The sequence below is a fragment of the Monomorium pharaonis genome, chromosome 3, assembly GCF_013373865.1.
Source record: "Monomorium pharaonis isolate MP-MQ-018 chromosome 3, ASM1337386v2, whole genome shotgun sequence".
NCBI lineage: Eukaryota > Metazoa > Arthropoda > Insecta > Hymenoptera > Formicidae > Monomorium > Monomorium pharaonis.
In genome coordinates, this window is record NC_050469.1 from 24,480,803 (window position 1) to 24,500,958 (window position 20,156).

Sequence of the window (20,156 nt, forward strand, 5' to 3'; positions counted from 1 at the left end):
GGAAGAGGGGAGAGGGGGCCAACTCGATCAACGAGATCTGTACTAAGCCTGTACATATTAAGCCCGGCATTAAGGCTAAGATTTCGAGGGGGTTAGCGCATATTGTTCTCGCGGCCAAGGAGGAGTTAGTTTCTCTAGTATCGGTATCCGGCGTACCCTAAATTATTGCGCGAGACCTCGAGAACTATGTCGGTACTTTGGGGTAATGGCGGGGTCGGAGGTGCCGATAACTGACCTACTATCTTTACTTCGCAATCAGCGTACTCGCACGTAGCGTATGTACGATATTTTGCCACGTGTTTGCTTGACGCGCTATAACGCCTACTTTACTACAGAGAGTCGGTTTTATCGTTATATCTATTTCGGGCAATACACGGAAAGATGTACGTAATTTCGGCTGAAAAATAGCATTAAAATTGCAAGAAGTTGTTCACTTTGCTTAAATGTAGATAACAGCTCTTGTTTTATATATATATATATATATATATAAATATATCGACAATAATAAGAAAATTTATTTAAAAGCTAAAGATCCTGTCCTGCTCAGACAATTCAGGGAATCATGTTTAAAAGACGTCCTTGTTTTTTAACAGTTATATTCAGTATAACATACAGATATAGCAAGGCAAAATTAAAGTTAACATTATTAGAAATTGTACACATATTGACTTACAATTTTTAATGAGAATAATTAAAATATCACAATTAGATAAACTGTGTAAAGACGAATTTCGATTGTAAACTCAAAACCATTTTTACAAGGCCATTTCTGCAGCGCTCGTAAAGTTGATTAGTGGCGGAAATAATGATTTGTTATAAAAACAATGTTGTTACAACGTTCTTACTCAAACTCAAGCAGACAGCTGTGAATGAATACTTTATATGCATTAGTGTCACCACTCTATTTTAAGAGCCAATTTCGGTTTGGCTGAGTTAATTTACGATGTAGAACGTATATACTGGAGCGCTAAACTACCCCGACAGTTACAGAGAGAAGGAGAGAGAGAGAGAGAGAGAGAGAGAGAGAGGGGGGGGGGGTGGTCGGGTGGTGTCAATAACCGTCCCGCGAACTTCATCGGCAACTTGTGTGTATCGAACTCCGAAATCGAAATGCGAATTATCCGAGGTGGACGCGTCGTGGTTCCTCTGCTATTGGCGTATCGCGTATACCTGTTCTAACTTTATTGCGCGCCGCTTAATTGGATGTAAAGCGAGTTGGCGGAGTTCGATGGTTACGAACGACTACCAGCTGTACATAATATCCGTGCCGATGGAGTCTCCGGGTTCCTCTGTGTTCCTTTGGGGAAACGTTCAACTTTTCGTTAGTACTTTCCCTTCGTGTATTACCCTGTACGTATTTTCCCTCTCGTCGTCGTCTACGCGTTCGCGACAGGGAATTTCATCGCGCGTCGAAATTTCGGAGTCGGCCGTACGGCATAAATTTCGGTGCGCCGTCGTAATTCGAAGTCGCCGTATACATTGTTATACCGGAAATCGGGGGAGGAGAGAAGGGAGGCTGCGAGCTCCGGCGGGGGCACCAGCACGGGCGCCCCATCGGTGTTCGGTATAGCCTAAGTTATTGCGCGAGACTTAATTGGATGCAAAAGGAGTTACAAACTTTGGTAGGGGCCACGGGCCCCGTCTCTCGAACACGATCTCACGGCTCCCAGCAGCCGTCTTCACTCCCGTTCGTTCTCGTTCGTCTTCTCCCTCTCTCTCTCTCTCTCTCTCTCTCTCTCTCTCTCTCTCTTTCGCGCGCACTTTGGCTTTTTCTCTTCATCCTAATCTCTCGACCGCAGCATCGCGTACAAACAACGCGAGTGTACGCATATACGACGAGCGCGCGCGCGCGCACGTGAGAAGGAGGGAGGTGCGGAATGAGAGATAGGATGAGAGAGACGAAGAGAAAGAGGAGATGAGCGAGAGAAGCAATTCAAAGGGTGAGAGAGATGAGAACGGTTGGTTCGGCAGCTCGCGAAAGAAGAAGAGAGACAGAGAGAGAGAGAGAGAGAGAGAGAGAGAGAGAGAGAGAGAGAGAGAGAGAGAGAGAGAGAGAGAGAGAGAGAGAGAGAAAGTCGGAGGGAAGAAGAACGCGAGTCAAAGCGTTGGAGAAGGAAGGAGATGAGCGCGCGTGTAGTTGGTAACCCGCCTCTGTCCACTTATTAGCCGCTTAATGGGCCGCGATGTACGGACTACGGATGTGTGCTGTCTTTCTGCGGGGCTATCAAAAGAGGCGGGCGCGTCCCGTTTATTTAGCAAACACGCCAAACCGCAAACCCCATTTCTTCAGGCGGTTTAAAAGGATCGAAAAAATGAGGAGAGAAAGAGACATAGGGTGAAGGGGGGAGGGGTGGTCGAAAGAGTCAAAGAGCGAAATCGAAAAACGCTGAGGGGTAACTGCGGTTTGCTAGTGACTCGTGAAACTACGAGGGATGAGAGACGAAAAGTAAAAGAGGGAGAGGACGAAAGTGAGCGGAAGGGCTCAATTATCGTGGGGAGACGAAAATCGATAGACCTCGCGAGTTAACGGGACGTAATTAAAAGCGCGCGAAAATTTGTGGCCGCGCTCTTCGCGCCCTTTCTTCTGAGGTCTGCCGGCGACCTCACCATTATCGTTGATCTTTATTTCGCGGAATCTGCGCATCGGTTCACTCCAATCCGGTACGCCAAGCCGATATATATGAGTGGATTAACGGTAAATGTTTCCCGGACTATGTTTCGACGGTTCATATAATTATCCGCGGCTTTTTTTCACGGCTTACAAGTTATTTAAAGTAATCGCGCGATAGGACATTTGAATACTTTATTCACCTTGAATGCGAACTTGCAATTCTCTCTTTTAACGTAGTTTAATTCCACTCTCCCGGATCGATACGCTCGATTATGAGATATCAATGTCGAATCGAAGAGAATAACTCTTTTGTGCTATAAAAGCAATTTTAATAGCTCTATCTAATAGCTCATCTGTCGTTGCGATTGAAATTGAACTATTAATAAGTTAATGATGTTAATTCTTTTTCCTTTCCTTCTTTCTCTCTCTTTTCATTTATATCTTTTCTATATATATACATTTTACATATGTTTCTGTATAAAAATATGAACGATATCAAGTTGGTTTGGTTTGATATAATACACCTATCTTTCTCGTTTCTCTTCCCTCTCTCTTTCTCTTTCTCTCTCTTGTGTGATTTTATAGCTCTTTGTTTTTTAAGTTTATTAAATTGCGCGCCGAAATTTTCGATCTTGGAACACAGTTATAAATTGAACAAGTATAATAATATCGATAATCAATATTGATAATCACTTTAATACTAATAATGCTAATAAGCATCTGTTACTTCTTTTTCTACAAGTACTGTAAAGAGTTCTTGTCCAACTTATAATTGTGGTTCAAGACTGAATTTATTCGGCATACAGTTTGATGAATTTGAAAAAGTATATAAAATCATATAAAAAATATTGATACGAAGAATCAGCTACGACTAAATAAGGCTTTAATGTTTGCAAATATTTTTATTTCATTAATTAATATTACTAGTTAATATTAACGATTTGTTTCATAAGAGTTTCAATAAATTCTTAAGGTTGTAAAAAAAAGTAACATAATTCTGGTCAAGGAGAGCTAATTAAAATACAAATATAAAATGCAATGAACACTATCTTTTTGATGATTTTAATGATTTATAGAACAAAAAGAAATATTAATTTTTATGATAAATTTTTTAAAATTGTACAATATTTTCACACTCAACTCGAAATGTCGTCATTTCAGTAATATTCATTCTTTATCCACAGAATTTTATTTTATTCATTCATACGGTCTCTCGAAAATTCAGCTGCGTTATTCGGTTTCACCCTCATCCAACGCAGAATAGGCTTATGAAGATCGTTGATCTCGAGTTCGGCGGCATACGCAAGCAACCCGGTATTAATTTCTTCATCGTTCAGCCATCCATCACGTCCCTTCCGCGTGTCGCGACGCGAAGACAAATTTGAAATATGTGCACGAGACGTATATTCCGTAGCTAGCTGCCACGTGTACGTCGCGCTAGAATTCGAAACAAATCCTCGTACTTGTTCCGGGGGCGGCGCGGGTTCGTAACGCGTCGTCGGTTTCGGCTCGTCAAGCCGTCCGTCCTTCGGAGATCCGCGGTGCTATCGGCAGATATCACCGACCGACTCGATCTGAAGACGGCAAATAAATAACGAGCGAGAACGAGAAAGGGAGAGACCTCGATCGCGAAAGAATTTTACCTACGCGAGGGGTGGAGGCGGCTACGTGGCAGCTGTCGATCGAGCAACGTTCAACCTCCGACCCTCGTACGGAGGAGAGTGGAGTGAGCGCAATGCACAGTTCTACCTTCGTCGTAGGTCGTCGATGAAGTATCCAGGCGATAAGAATCTTCGAAGCGAGCGAGCGAAGTTCCTTGCCGCGCCGCGCGCCGCGCCGGCCGGTGTGTAATTCGGGCTGCCCGGTCTTCTTTCTCTTCTGTGTGTTTCTTCCTCCTCTTCATCCTCTTCTTCTTTCACCGCTGTGGTTCTCTCGCGGTCCGGCCAAGCGTAATCCGAATGTTGAGGGAGAGTCGATGGATCGTGGAGTACGGCTCGTTCATTAAAAGTTACAGAAGCAGAGGTAATTAGGGGGAAAAGAATGATGACGCGCGTGCGCACGCCCGATTAAATTCTTGCATTTTAATTGCATTCGTACACTCTTTCTCTGATCCCGAAGATCTCGACAGAATCGCACGGTGGACGAGTGGAAAGGAGAAAGAGAGAGAGATATCTAAAAGAGATATTCGGTCGTCTCTCTGACGTCACATTCAACTTCGTCGCGATTATTATCCTCGAATGAATTTAATATCGCAAAAATAACGCGGAAACAATCAACAAGATCGCGTCCATGCGATTTTCAGGAATCGACGCGGATACGGCCAACGACGACGGACGCGCTCTCCGAACGATGCAGAGTAGGTGGTCACGCGGTGTACAGCGCGGGATGTAGCGGGATGTAGCGTGGTCGGCGCGAGGAGAGGGCTGAGGGAGGAAGGGGAGGGCGGGGGGGGTTGCACGCCCCGGCATTCGGTTAGGTTAAATTTACTGACACGCTTCCACAGGCCGCACTGGCAGCCCCGAGGCCGTCTCTCGCCGTCTTCTTCTCTTCCTCCGTCTCCTCGTCTCGTCCTCCTCTCCTCATCGTGGCTTTATGATTACCTCCGCCAGGTCCGTTCGTCCGTCCGTCCGTCCGTCCGTCCGTCCGTCCAACCCTTCACCGTGGAATCTCGGCTGGCATCTAGTTAACCGGGAACGACGCCGACACAGTCCCTTCTGCACGAACTTCGGACTTCCCGCTGCGAGCGAGAGAGCCCGCCGCAAACACCATCTCCATCCACCTCCGTCGTCGGGGCCTTGGACACCGTCGTTCCCTCTCCCGTTTCTCAGCCGTCGCGTCGGTTCGGTTCACGAGAGCGCGAGATAGCTCGCGCCTCCTTTCTTTCAGCGCGCGCGCGCGCGCGCGCGCCGGATCGATTATGGCTCCTCGCCTTCTCGGCCACGAAGAGCGACTAACTCTCCTCCTCTCCCTTTCCTTCCTCTTCTCGTTATTTCCTTCGTTCCCTCCTCCCCCGCCCCCTCCCCTTTTGTCTTTCGTTTTTCCCTTCCTCTCCTCGTAACATCGTTTGCATCCTTTCGCGGATTTATTTACGGGACCGTTATTTCGTTAATCCGCGCGAAACGCATCACTTCGCCTAGACCGAGTCTACGGGGTTTCTCGGCCTTGGAAGTTACTCGGTTCCCGGCTACCTTTCGCCGAAAATGCAATATGAAGGCGGCCCGCGCCTCGGCTGCTTGTATAAGACTCTCCCGCAAAAAACAAGTTACTCGTTTCGCTCGCCGGCATCAATTTCGTGTCCAATTTACATTGCTTACCGGCGATCAGGCGCGCGCGCGTCACTCCGCCTCACCGTATTAGCGGGCGAGAGACCGGGCGGAATATATTTTCGTCCCCCCGGTCGTATTATGTCACCGTCGGCCGGCGCGATATTTCCGGAAATGGAGAAGCTTTCGCCCATTTCGTAAAACTCATGAAACTCAGATTACGAGACGCCTTTGTGCAATTTTCTGGACTCCGCCGCGTCTCGGCGGTGTACACGAGGATCTTACGGTAAGTAAGGCGGGCTACCCGCTGGGAGAAAAAGAGAGATAGAGCGAGAAAGCAAGAGAGAGAGAGAGAGAGAGAGAGAGAGAGAGAGAGAGAGAGAGAGAGAGAGAGGAGGGAACGAGCGGGAACGATCCTGGATCCCTGGGCGAGATAGCTCGCGCTTCTTTTCAACATCCACCGGATTGATTATGGCTCCGCCGCGCGTCCGTGTGCCTGAGAAATGTTGCCTCGCTTCACTCTCTTCCCACCGTGGTCGATCGCTCACTCGCTCACTCCTTTCGTTCGACCGGCCGGTCGGTCGGTCGGCAGGCCAACCCCGAACAGGATCAGAACGATCCCCTTATCTCCTCTATCGACCGGCCGAACATTCGAATTTGTTTTCGTGAGCGGAATGTCCGCCGAGGCGTTCCCTGGCTCGTCGTTCTCGACTCCTAGGCCGACTGACTCTTTTTTAATAAGCCGTAAATAAACGACGTGTCGATCACGCCGGGGGAGGGGTAGGAGGTGGAAAAAAAGGGGAGGGGGGAGGGACATAGCTCTCGCCGTCACTCTCTCTCGAGATAGCGTGAGACGCGATTTTTCAGCTGGCCCAGATACGTTGTTTACTCGTCCCTCGAGCAACATAAAATATGATACCGTTTCTGCGTTTTACCGGTTATCCGACGGTGTACATTCGCTTCCTTTCCTTGAGTAACGTGAATCGAGCTGTATACGGGGTGATCGTTTTCCATCGCGTCAACTGTCAATGACAGATTTCCTAACAAACCCGTGATCGGACGGGTCTCTTAACGAAAATCTTACTCTCTTAACACTTTTGCACTTTCAACGTCAAATCTATTTTAGAGATAAAGTTACAATTTGGATTTTTGTTTCAAAAAGATCTCTGTTTCAAAAGATCCAATATTTGTGTTAATAAAAATATTACGTATACTGGAGAATTTTTCTTTCTCCTCTCAGAAGATAAAATTTGAGAAATCATCGTGCTAAAATATCATAAATTATACATAGCTATGCTGGGTTAATAAATAAATTTAAAATAAAAATGTCGCAAATTCATAGCAAAAGAAATACTTCGACATATATTTACAGTTTGTGAAATATAAAAATTGTCTCGTCAAAAATTGCATCTCCTGAAATGCATTTATTCAAGCTGCAACTTGGTTTCTCTGTAGGAGGTCATTATTATTATTATTATGTGTTGAGGAACTTCTCCTTAGCTCCCAAGGAACTTATCATTAATGCAGTCAGTAATGTAACGTGGCAGAATCCAGACACCCTGTGTACATCCCCGTGTGAAATTGTTCGAGCCGCTTTTCAGCATCCAGCTGATCGATTATGCGGTCGGGTCTGAGAGACGCTCGCTTATACCTTATATCCGCGAGTGTTACGTTTATACGATGAATCTGGGTGCGCAGATGTAAGCGCCGAGCGAATGTGAACGTTCTCGCGAGGGTTTACGTCTCGTACAAACCTTCAAGAAAACCTCCACCGTTGACAATACCACCCACCCGCGCGCGGTGCGGACGTGCAATGCGACGTGGTGTTAAATTATTTATGATTATCTCCGACTCGCGACCGTAAATAAACCCGTAACGTATTCTTCTACTAAGCGATTCGGCTGTTTACCTTACATGTACACTTTTAAAATTCGAGACGACGCCAAAGGAAATTTATTTCGAAATTCGAGACAAATTGCAAGTGACGTGCATTCTATTTCTATTTACACAATACTAATTAAATTATTAACGTGAAAGATACAAATGCCACGTATAAATAGCTTTAATTTGTCCTCCTTGGATATGTCGTTGTATAGGGATCATTTTGTACAAGAAGGGAAAATCATGTTAATTATTATATATTTTAAGTTTAAATACTATATCCGTATAATTAATGAATATGAGTATTTATTGCTTTTAATTTTAATTTTATGCGAATTAAAAGATAACAGTTTTTTATTTCTTTTTAAAATACAGAGAGAGAGAGAGAGAGAGAGAGAGAGAGAGAGAGAGAGAGAGAGAGAGAGTGTGCGTGTGTGTGTGTGTGTGTGTGTGTGTGTGTTTAGCATGCGGTAATTAGATACGTGATATCATATTTATGCGAAAGGTTCTTAACATAACCATTAAAATATTAAGAAATCGAAAAGGATTTTACGCCAGACTTTTCTCGGTTAAAGTTTAATTTACCAAAAGAAATCCGCTATCAATCGAGGTATTTAAGCTGCAATGCCAATATCCGATATAATCCGCTACATATTCGCCTGTAAATACAGATTTGCGACATTAATAACATGTGCGGTTTACTACAAGAGCGTCTATGCGGAACGCGTTTGAGCGTTAGTCTTGGTGCATCAAAGGGCGCGCGAGGATCACGCGTAGCGGTGGAAAATTACGTCTGGCCCGTGCAGCCGGTTGCTTAAGTTGGAGTTTAATTAATGCGCGCGCAAAAACACGCGGCACTACTTGGCAGCTCCGCGGCCCGTGTGTGCGTGTGTGCGTGGGCGCTTGCGCGCGTGAACTCACGGGATTCTCATTGCACGATATTTCTCCCGTGACGTAAAAGCATAAATATCTCGTCGCGAGAGACAGGAAAGAGAGAGAGAGAGAGAGAGAGGGGGGGGAGAGGATGCTTGCTACCCGGGATTCTCGACTTGCGGAAGCGGGGAAGTGTCATTTTTATTAAGATAAAAAAAAGTAAGGGAAGGAAGCGAAGAGCGCACAGGTCGGAAGAGGGTGAAAAAAAAAACGTGGATTTATCGGGTGGCGTCGCGAGTGCGCGGAGGGAAAGACCGTCTTGAGGATGCGTCGCGCGACCGACGTGCTGCTCTCCACTTTGCATAATACCGCTCTGGTCGTTAACTCGATGACATTCGAACAAAATACCGCCGTTTCGCCTTACGACGGAGCGTCGCGTCGCGGAGATGGGGGTGGAGGTTCCCGCAATTCCCGCGACCGCCACCCTCCCTCTCCCCTATACGCTCTTCCCGTTTTGTCGTATTATTTCTCTCTTTCTCTTTCGCCCTCTCTATTGTCTCTCGGCTTATGCCCGGGTATATTTAAACGGCGCAGTTACGCGAAACGAATTGCATTGCTGTATAGCGCAACGATAAACACACCGACGCGATGCGACGGCAAGTCCGCGGATAGTAAATAACAACAGCCCCTGTAGCCTGCCGGATACTCCTTTTAATCTCCGCCGGCGAGGTGGCCGCCGATCCGATCGCGTGATGTTTCGGACCGGAGACCGTTAATTCGCACCTACGGGATAAATTGAACGAGGCTCGACGAGGCAAGAATAAGTGTGAGCGTTATGCACGCGGGAAATAAAAATATCTTTTTCCGCGGGGAAGATTACGTCAAGCTTCTAACAGTGATGATCGCGCGCACGCACAACACACACATACACACACACACACAGAAATATATGTATACAAATAGCACGTACCAGGATATTTTATCCGCGATTCCTCTATGAAAGAAGGCTGCTCTTGAGATTTCTATACGTCTGGGATTTTTCACAACGCTTCTCCGATTCAGTTAACACTAACGGTTTAATCTATATACACGGAGAAAAATATTTATTCTAGTGCCAAGAAAAGCGATTATTCAATTTACTTTTTTCCTTATAATAAGTAACAATTATTTTCAATAAAGAATATTTTCTTGATAATGATCTTAAAATATACTTATATAAGAATATTATAAAATTGAATTGAAGAAAAGTGTTAAAATATAATAAGTAAATCAAATTTTTATTTTCACTAAATATTCTTTATTAAGTATATTAAATATACCTAATTTAATATAAGTAATTTAATATATCTAATAAATTCTTTATTAGGTATATTAAATTACTAGGAATCAGAATATATTTCGAACAAATTTATTGCTTATGACAAACTTATGACAGCTTTGCGGGTATTTAAACTTGATTTACTTAAAATAAGTGATACTTATTTAATTTAATTACACATTTTTCTATGTTTATATACATAAGCTTATTTTAAATAAATTTTACTTGTTTTAAATAAATAAGTGTAATAAATCCTATTCATCAAGCAGATATTTTTTGTAAAGATAACCGTTATTTAAAAGAAAAAAGCTAAAAAATGATAAAATACATTTCTTAGCATGACAATAAATTTTTTGTATGCGGCTCAGAAAACCGCAATGAAAGCGAGAAACCGCATGCGTGATTAAAGAATAGATTCAACGCGACACTCTCTGTGATTCGGGAATGTTAAAGGGAAACGGAATTCGATTATTTTACAGCGTGATCGTGTGCGGCTGCAATGACTATTACCAGACGACTAGTTCAGCTGTGTGTGCGGGTGTGTGTGTGTACACAAAGCTCGGCGTTCTCGGTACTCATTGTTTACCGTTTGGCCTTGACGAGTTGTGCGTACACTATTGTTTACGCGCGTTCGCCCTGTTGTTATCCACGAGGCTGGACTCGCCACGATCCGTTTTGGTCTGTGTTGACGCGTCGTTATTACTCCTCGAAACGGAATAGCGACGGATACGAGGCGAAAACGAGGCGATCGTTCCTGAAATTGCATTACGACTCGGTAAACCGCTCGTGTTTCGGCGTGTCGATTTTTCTAACGAATCCAGTAAATATTTCGCGCAATTTGTCTCGAGGTACGAATGTCGTAGCGACGCGCGATGGGAATTGTCAAATTAATCATTTTATCACAGTATTCACACGCGGCTGTTGTTTCCTTAACGAAGCTTGGGTTTTGCATGTGTATTTCGCACAACGTTGTACCTTGAACTTCTCACCGAACTTTACGTGTAATTCTTCTGTAGCTTTCTTTTATCGAAAATGCAGAGCGAAATAGATTGGCCTAGATAGCACACATGCTAAAAAAAAAATAGATATTTTCAAAATGTTTTATTTATTAACGTCCTGATTTTAGATTTGCTTAAAGTGACTTTGATTTTTTACGTCCCGATTCTACATGTGCGTGCTGTGTCCGTTATTTTTATCGATAATTACTGGATTTAAGGATGACGGAAAGGCACGATATATTTCGTTTATTAAGTAGGATAGCGTAGCGAACTACTTGATAATTTTACAATATATAATCATCCGTACGTAAAATTTTTCGGATTAACTTTTTTGTATTTTTTTTGCAAATATTTAAATTTAGTTTTGAAATCAGCAAAGGAAGAAACAAAAAATTTGGCTTATGTAGCAAAAATGATTTTATTTTATTGCAATTTTAGGTAACAAATTTTTAACCAAATAAATGGGTTTTCCCAAATTAATTTTACACAAATATTTATTTGAATTTTGTTAGTATATGTAAAAAATGATTGATTCGCAAATAATCTACTAGAAAATGCGATTTTATACACTGAGAAAAAATATTAATTTGACAAAATTTTTCAACTAAATTAAAATTTTGTTAGTTTAAGAATTTATGCATTTAACTTAAATGCACAAATTTCAATTCAAGTATTTATATAGTTAATTGAAATAAAAAATACTTGAATACAACAAAATTTAATTTAGTTGGAAAATTTAGTCAAATTAACAACATTTTTTCCCGGTGTATATACGTAAGAATAAAAAACGAAATAATTTTTAAATCAATAACAGAACAAAGCCGTAATTTTACATTTACATGTACTCAACACGTAATAGGATTTATGAAACTTACAAATTTTTGGTAATACTTGAAGATGTGACACATATACCCTCAATTAAACATTAAGCTCGTAACGCTCGGTAGGTATCGGAGTGAAGTTGTCGCCGTGACCTTCATGCTGTTCGGTTATTAGCGTCGCGGACGCCGGACAGTACGGCAGCGAGTATCGGGCAGTGTAGCATCACATCGCGTTTAATTAGCAAATACAGCCGTGAATCGATCTTGTACTTGATACGTTTTATTATTCGCCAACCCGCGTGTGGTAAATTCAGCGACAGTGAGGCCGAGGTCGCAGTAATATCTGTGAAATCGCGAGGATTTATTCGGCCGTGGTTCGACCGGCGGCAGTGCGACAACCGACGATCATGTCGTCTCAATACATCGTGTTTCGCGGACGATATCCATTCTCGGCTGTGGCTCACGTACGTGCATTTGTTAATGTTCATGGCAAAAGGAGACGGCAGTCTCGGTTCTGAAGTGCGATTACTAATCTCCGGATTGCTCCTTGTTCGTTTTCTAGGAGGCGGAAGATGCACGAGAAGGCGCAGCTAGTGCAACAGGTGCAGCGTCGGTGTGAAGTTGGCCGCGCGATCTTCGCGGATTCCAGATCCGTCCGTTTAGTTAATTTTCGGGAGAGACGCGGTCGCGCGCTTTCGGCCGGCTCCGCGTCCGGTCGTACACGGGTCACCCCGAGTGCTCGTGCTATTCCGCTCGTTCGCGTCGCGACGTGTCGCGAGTGAAAAAGTGTCCGCGTCCCGGTGCGTGCGATTAACCTCGTTTCCGCGAGTATCGCGACGGGAAAAGTCGCGGGTCAGTGTTGTGTCGCCACGAGGAAGCGGCGCGACATGGAGATCTCCAGGGAGAGGAGGAGGAGGAGGAGGAGAAGGAAGAGGCATCAGACGTCGGCGGGGCAACCCAGGGGTGAGTAATTTATATCGTCCGTTTATTACTCCGCCCGCTAAATTAATCGCTTATCCTCCGTCGGATGGCGCGTTCCACACGCCACCTAACCTAACCTAACCTAACCTAATCTTGTGTCGTTGCGCGTTATGAAGTATGTCCTTTTTAATAAGAGACCCTCTCTATTTTTCTTACAACGTGATCTTCGATAAAACGTCTATGTAAATATTTTACATCAAATGTATTCTTTCGAGAGACGAAAATGGGGGGAGGGGGGAGAGTTTAATCTGCTCGATAATTATCCTCCGAGATTGTCGTTCGTTGCTTTGGACGCTGCTGTGAGCTCACGCTCGTTCGTTTGTTCGTTGCAGATTAACGTCCGTTCGTGAGCTGCGACCCCCGCTGCTGCTGCTGCGTTGTGCCTGTCGGTGAGTGACAAATTGTTTTTTATTTCAATCTCTGCGGTAATGAATCTGAAACAGACGGGGAGGAAAATCAGACGCGTGACGTCTCGGAGATTTTCCGACGTGCGCGCGCGCGCGCGCTTCGGTGCATACAGACGAAATGAAGCGACGCTGATTATTTTGCTGGCTTACGAGGACGCGCGTATGTATAAATACACATACGAAGCGCGAAAATCGAGCCGTGCGTGTTGATAAAGCGGCACTTATTGGCACGTTTTAATTTTATTACGCGACAGACCGTTAATCACGCGCGAAATTTATGGGACGATCTCGCTTGTTGAAAAAACACGGGGATTTTAATAGCACTGCCACCTTTGTTGTTTGTCTTTCCAATTACGAGCACTGGAAACCCGCTCCGTGTCCCCCCTCTCTCTCTCTCTTTCTCTCTCTCTTTCTCGGTGAAATAATAATAGTTAATAATAGTTATGCTGATTTCAAAGTAACAATACCGGGCAATATTTGACCACGTGGCCCCCGCGCTGCGAAGGATAATATTGTTTTAATTTTGGTTCGAGCAATTAGCCGTTTAATTACCTCATTCATCTAGAATGGAACGTTTCGCGGTCTGAAATGCGACGCGGCGATACGCCGCGCTCCGGCGCGGTTTGACCGCGATTACGACCGCAAAAGATTTCTATGGGAAACGTTGAACGAATTGTTCAACCCGGTTCGCCAGGTGTTACATATTCGATTTTATTCACGATCACAAGCGAGGCGCGCGCGCGTGTGTGTGACGTGCGCCGCGCAATTAGTTTGATTTCACCTGCACGAAGCCGGTTCGCGAGCCGGTATGTACAACGTATCTCCCCTCCCCTTCCCCCCTCTCCCAACGTATCTCCCCTCAGCGCATTTCGCATTCGGCCGCAGTTTGACCGATATCACCGAACAATTACAAATGTAACGTGATTGACGCCAACCGCCACCGGTGTCGTTATATTGGCCTTGCGGTCCCGATCCCCCGATCGAATACGTACATACGTCCATGCGAGAGCTAATGACTCCTAATCTAACTAATTATCGATCGCTTTTGCATCGCCGCAGGTGGCCCTCGTAAAATTGACACCGGGCCCCGCCTTCCCTTCTCCTCCCCCCCTCCCCCTCCGCGCCATCCCAGCGGTCGGTTAAACAAACCCGCGGACTCGTTTATGGGATCTCGCGGACGATGTACAATGGCGTTTCTCAACCATCGGCATTCCGACGGGATATAAAACCTACCTTACCCCTTCCGTCGCGCGCCATTGGTTCGATAACCGCGAGGTCGGTCGCGATTTCACCGCGGGAAAGAGCGACAAGATTCGCGTCGAGTAATATTTTGTGATAAGTCGATTTTTTTTTCAAACACTTAATTTATTTGAGTTTATGTTCCAAATTAATTTTCAAAGTCTCGAAAAAACACGACTTTCTGGAAGTTTCATTAAAAAAAAAATGTTTTTTTTTTAAATGAAACTTCCAGAAAGTCGTGTTTTTTCGAGACTTTGAAAATTAATTTGGAATATAATTTTGTGTAAGCGTTGCGGAAAAATAATAGCGAAAGAATCGCTAAATATAGAGCAACTGTTCCAACTATTGGCACTTTTATTAATTGTAGTATTATACACAGAAAAAGATTTATTCTACGGCCAAGAAAAGCGATTACTCAATCTAATTTTTTTAATATAATAAGTAACAGTTATTTTCAATAATGAATGTTTTCTTGATAATAGTCTATATTTATGACAAATTTTAGGAAAATTCATTATCATATACTTGAAGAAAGAATTTATATTTTTTTGGAGAATATTATATAAAATTGAATTGAGAAAAAGTTAAAATGATAAGTAAATCGAATTTTTATTTTATCTTAATATTCTTAATTAAAATATTAAATTATTAGGTTTTAAAATATATTTTGAATAAATTTGTTACTTGTGATGAACTTACGATAGATTTGGGCGGATATATAAACTTCTGAATTATTTAAAATAAGTGATATTTTAAGTATATATTTTTTGTGTGTTTACGAAAGTTTATTTTAAATAAATTTTATTTTAAGTAAAACTAATAAATGAGGAACTGCTTTTCTTAGTATGGGAATAAATTTTTTTATGTGTAGAATAAAAAGTACTTATATATTAAAAATGTTTTAATCTTAAATCAAGACTATTATATTATAAACATAAATAAATGACAGAGAGAGAGAGAGAGAGAGAGAGAGAGAATATTGGGTTCATGAGCGTTAAATAGGGAGCCGATATTAATTATATATATACATTATTAATAATCAGGAGGAGGAGAGAAGGAAGGGATTGTTCAGGAAATTAATTAATGATATGTTCAAAAAGCGTAAGAGCGCTATGTATTAAAAATATTTTAATGCTACACTATCATATTAACATATGTAAAATGCATATAACAGTATATAGATACGTGCAGGAGTAATTGAAGAGAAGCGGTCTGGTAGGACTGATATAGTAATAGATTTATATCTTAATATATTTTCATCTCCTTTATACACATTATATTCAAGTTTATTGCTTTTATTTTGCGTACATCAAAGTTTTTATTCGAACAATGACGAGGAAAGTTTATTATATATTCAAGAAACTACAAAATAAACAACTACCATTGTGTTCTTGAAGCGGCAATAATTGGCAGACAGTTACCCTGTATTCGGGGGAACAAAATATAAATGAAAAGGCAAAGCAATTAATTAGAGATATTCTCGGTAATTTTCGTGAGGGGTCGAATTAATAGTAACGAGAATTATGGCGACTAAATTCTCGTGTAATGCATCTATCGGATTAGGGGATTCCAATGTACTCTCAAGTAATCGATAGTGCATACGTGTTCCTACATATATCACGCGTGTGTGCAGGATTGGAATGTTGTTTATCGACTTCGATTTCGTCGAACCGTCGCGTGCGCCGGGATTGTCCCCCAACCGGCGCGAATCGTCGTATCGTTATGTTAACTTGAAATAGTAATTACAGTCGCCGGGAATAATCATCTCCGGCGATACAGGTGCAATAGCCTCTAACTTCATTACAGGTAATTAATCCGGTTACGTAGGCGCGCGAAATTGGCCGAATTACTATTAATGATTGCAGTCGGCGTGATCGATGAAAGTTTTGTTCGAGAAACAATTCGAGTTCTCGATACTTTCGCACGGCCGCCGCTAATTATGATTGTCTATCAAACTATCTCTTTCACGTCTACTACGCGATCACTCGTAAAGTTATATGTACGCAGCTTTAGATTTTATTTGCATCATCAAGCAATTACGCGGGATTTAACTCGAATTGGTTTTGAGCTACGTTCTCGACGATCGTCATATTGACCTCGTGACTTGATTACATTTGAAACGGTCGGGTGCGTGACCATAATAGCCTCTAATCCGCTTAATTATTAGTTACGTTCAAATTGCTATAAATGTACAAATCCACGCCTAACTATCTCCCGTTATGTCAGTCGGATTGATGCTGTTTAATAGCGTACGTTATTGTAACATGATCTGTGCATCGCGCTGCATGTGTAACGTGTAGGTGTAATCCAGGTATAATTTAAACACTTCTAAGTATCTTCGTCGATATCTCCGCTTAATCAAGTGGCGGCCTAATGCATATTGATATGCGAGACTTTTACGCGGGGACAGCTCTCTCTCTCTCTCTTTCTCTCTCTTCGCCACCGTGTTTGCGAGCCGAGTTTGGCAAAACAAGTCTCGCGATCTCCGGGATAAGAATTCCCCGTGGCCGAAGGGGAAATCCCGCATTATCCCAACCAATTACTAAACCGTGCCGTGCGATCGCCATTATTAGCACGGTCCTCCTCGGAGGAACAAAGTCCTCCGCGCCGGGGCACCCGCGCGGACTAATTAGGAGACCTGTTCTGCCCGGGGAATAATCGATTCGGTAGCTTTGTCCCTGTGGTATTCGCGATTAATTTGCGCTCTCCCCCCCCCTTCTATTCTGAGATTCCCTTGCCCTCCTGGTTTTCAATAAGAGGATAGAAGCGAGCGAGCGAGGGTTGAGCCGCGAAGTGACCGAGCGCGCGCGGCCGGGAATTCATATTACCGCGCGATTCCGCTTCCTTCGCGCGCGGCGGAAGAAAATCGCGGGCATACCCGGGCGAATTAACGAGTGTCCGCGCTCGAATTCTCTCGCGGCTGCGACGGTCGCTGGGTGGCACGACGCATACGTAATGCCGGTGGAGGATGCACGCGTCGGTACGCCCCCCGCGGAGATCACGAGACGCAGAGTAGCGACGTCCCGGGGCCGCTCCTTCGCGCGCGCTTCTCGACGCGTCTTCCCTTGATCCTTTCTCAGCTCGAGAAGCTTGCTCGCATCCGGTCCCACTGGGTCCTTATCGATTATCGAGAGGATTTTCTCTTACGGCAATCAGTACGCGTGCCGTTCCTCCGTGCGACCTCGCTCGCTCGCGTCCTATTGAACTTTTGCCTCGTGTTCCACCTGTTTTAGATCTTCTCTCTATCTCGGAACGCGAGACGTGTATGTGCATGTGTGTGTGCGTGTTGCGTGTGTGTGTGTTCACGATATCGTTATATGCAGGTATCGGTCGGTGCTCTACAGAGATATACGACCTTTAAGTTTTCAAAGGCTACGACTTTTCACGTACTTGTGAGAATTTATGCATGTAGGTAGGAATGTAGCACACACAAGTCTCCCTCTTCTCTCTTGGAAATCTGAGATATTCTATTAATTTAGTATTTTGAAACGAAAACGCAGCCATGGTTACTGCATGAACTGAAAACATATATGTGTAATATATTGTTATTATATTTATATTATTCTATTTCGTCGCAAATGTATCGATTAAAAATTTATATGATTATTGATTATGATAACTATTTAATGGTCATTAAACCATGCAAAGTGTATTACATTTTACGCATAGATAATGAAACAGATTTAAATACATTTTATTATTCATTAATTGGAGAATAAAAGTTTCTTGTATCGCGCGATTTTAGTTTTTAGCTATGCTGTATGGTTTTCAAATTCAAAACTCAATTAAAATCAAATGCTCACACATTATTATTCGCGTTCAATAAAATTAATAATATTTCCATTACATTTACATTAATTCAATAACATGATGAAATTAACAAATTGCATTTCAATACCATAGTACTGAAAGTAAGTGTTTCCATTATTGCGCAATTGTCCAAAATTAATACTCGATATTAGTTGAAGCCCGTTCGAAACCTCGATGTTTTGTGAGGGATGAATATAATTTCGCGATTATCGACCATGTCAATTTAGATAAATACACAGATTCGGTTATACCAGCGGAGAGCGAAGAGCCGATCGATCATTTATTATTTCACAGTATAACCGCGAAAACGAATTTTTTTTCGTAAGGTTTCAGCGCGCACACGTCGCTCGTGAAACGGGGGATCAATTCGCGATCCGAACGTGGATCTCGCGGCTCGCGCGTTTTAATCACTTAAGCCGTTCGACGCACGTGCCTGTCAAACGGATCAGCAGCTGTAAACCGAATCGAATCGCTCGCATGTGCAAGCCCCGCAAGCACGACGTGTGCCGCACGCCCGCACCGTGGTATCGCGTACGTCGATGATGACGACCATCGACGGGAAGGGAACGCCGGAGCTAATGTTCGTTTAATGCACCACGATCGGCGCGGTGTATCCGATAACCAAGGGATCGTGAATTTCGCGCGTTATTTTACGACAGGGGGAGAGGGAGGGAGATTCTCCCTCTGAGTTTTCTCTCTTAGCCCGAGTCACGCATCGCGTATTTACCCTGCACGTCGGACGTGCCATTGATCAATCGGGTTGCGCGGCGTATACGAAATTCGAAGGTAGACACGTTGACGTATTTGTACTAATGTTTCTACGGGAATCTATTTCCGCGGCTGTCCGCTCGATGGAGCGTATATAATCCGTTTAATGATGATTTTCGTGAGCAAAATTAGATATCCGAGTTGCGCGTGCTGCGTTTGCTCGTAGAGTTTACAGAGAGAGCTGTTGCACACACGAGAGAAAGAGAGGAGATCCTACCGGTCGGCGGAGCCTGCCTGTGCGTATCATCTCGGGGCGATGCAACAGCGTGGATTACGTTGCGGGCGATATGCAGTGTCCATTACGCCGCGGAGCTCTATATCTAGCGCACGTACGCCCCTTTCAAAATATCGCTGTTTATCCGTACATTTTAATAAATAAAATATGGATAAAGAATTACCGATTTATCCCCGCATATTTGTTTGATTTTGGGAAGCGCAGTATTAAATTCTTCAATATTTATTCGTTAATATTTCGTTACGATTTCAACATTGGAACAATATCAAATGTGCAAACAGCTCTTTTTATAGAACAAAAAAAAATTTGGACGTAGTAAAAAAATTCGTACGTAAATTTGCATTATTAGAATTTTCGGCGTAATACTGTTATTTGCGCGCGCGCAAATTTTTACGCGATTTGCATCGTATCGGTATATCGCGTATCATCGCGTATTCGTCGCGCGATGTCGCACGAACCGTCCGTATCGTCCCACGTGCGTGTACAGCGTCGTCGTCTTCGCGGAGAGACCGTGCCAAGGAGGCAAATTTAATTCCGATTCCTATTACGTCTCCTTTACTTCGCTGCAGCACCGCGGTGTCGGTCTCATGCACTTGTAATTACGTATTAATAAATAATGCATGCAGCGTCGCGAAATCAGGCGCGCTTGTTACAAAGCTCCAGAAATCCTTTTCAAAAATATTAACCTTAAAACGCTCAATCACGGATATTCTTCATCTGATTTCCATTCACACGAGTTTTTCGAAATTTCAAAGACAATGAAATTGATTTTGTTCTTTTTTTCAAAAAGAAGTACCGACGTTTGCTTCAAAAACTTGAAAGTATGTTTATGAATTAAAAAAAATTTTTTGAACTATTTTAAATTAATAAATAAAAAATGATTGCGAGATATTCACGATTGGCCACTAATAAGGTTCTTTTTTTATACATTGAAAAATCCTGGCTAAAATG

At 43.2% G+C, this 20,156-nt stretch overlaps 1 protein-coding gene across 1 annotated transcript in view; it reads left to right on the forward strand.

The window, feature by feature from the left end:
• The window catches only part of LOC105839701 (E3 ubiquitin-protein ligase lubel), a 296,564-nt gene that overhangs the window by 43,630 nt on the left and 232,778 nt on the right, over positions 1-20,156 (forward strand). Inside the window, exons 3-4 of the mRNA XM_036284750.1 lie at positions 12,328-12,728; positions 13,079-13,135. The gene's annotated coding sequence lies outside the window, so the exon portion shown is untranslated. The remainder of the gene's footprint in view (positions 1-12,327; positions 12,729-13,078; positions 13,136-20,156) is intronic.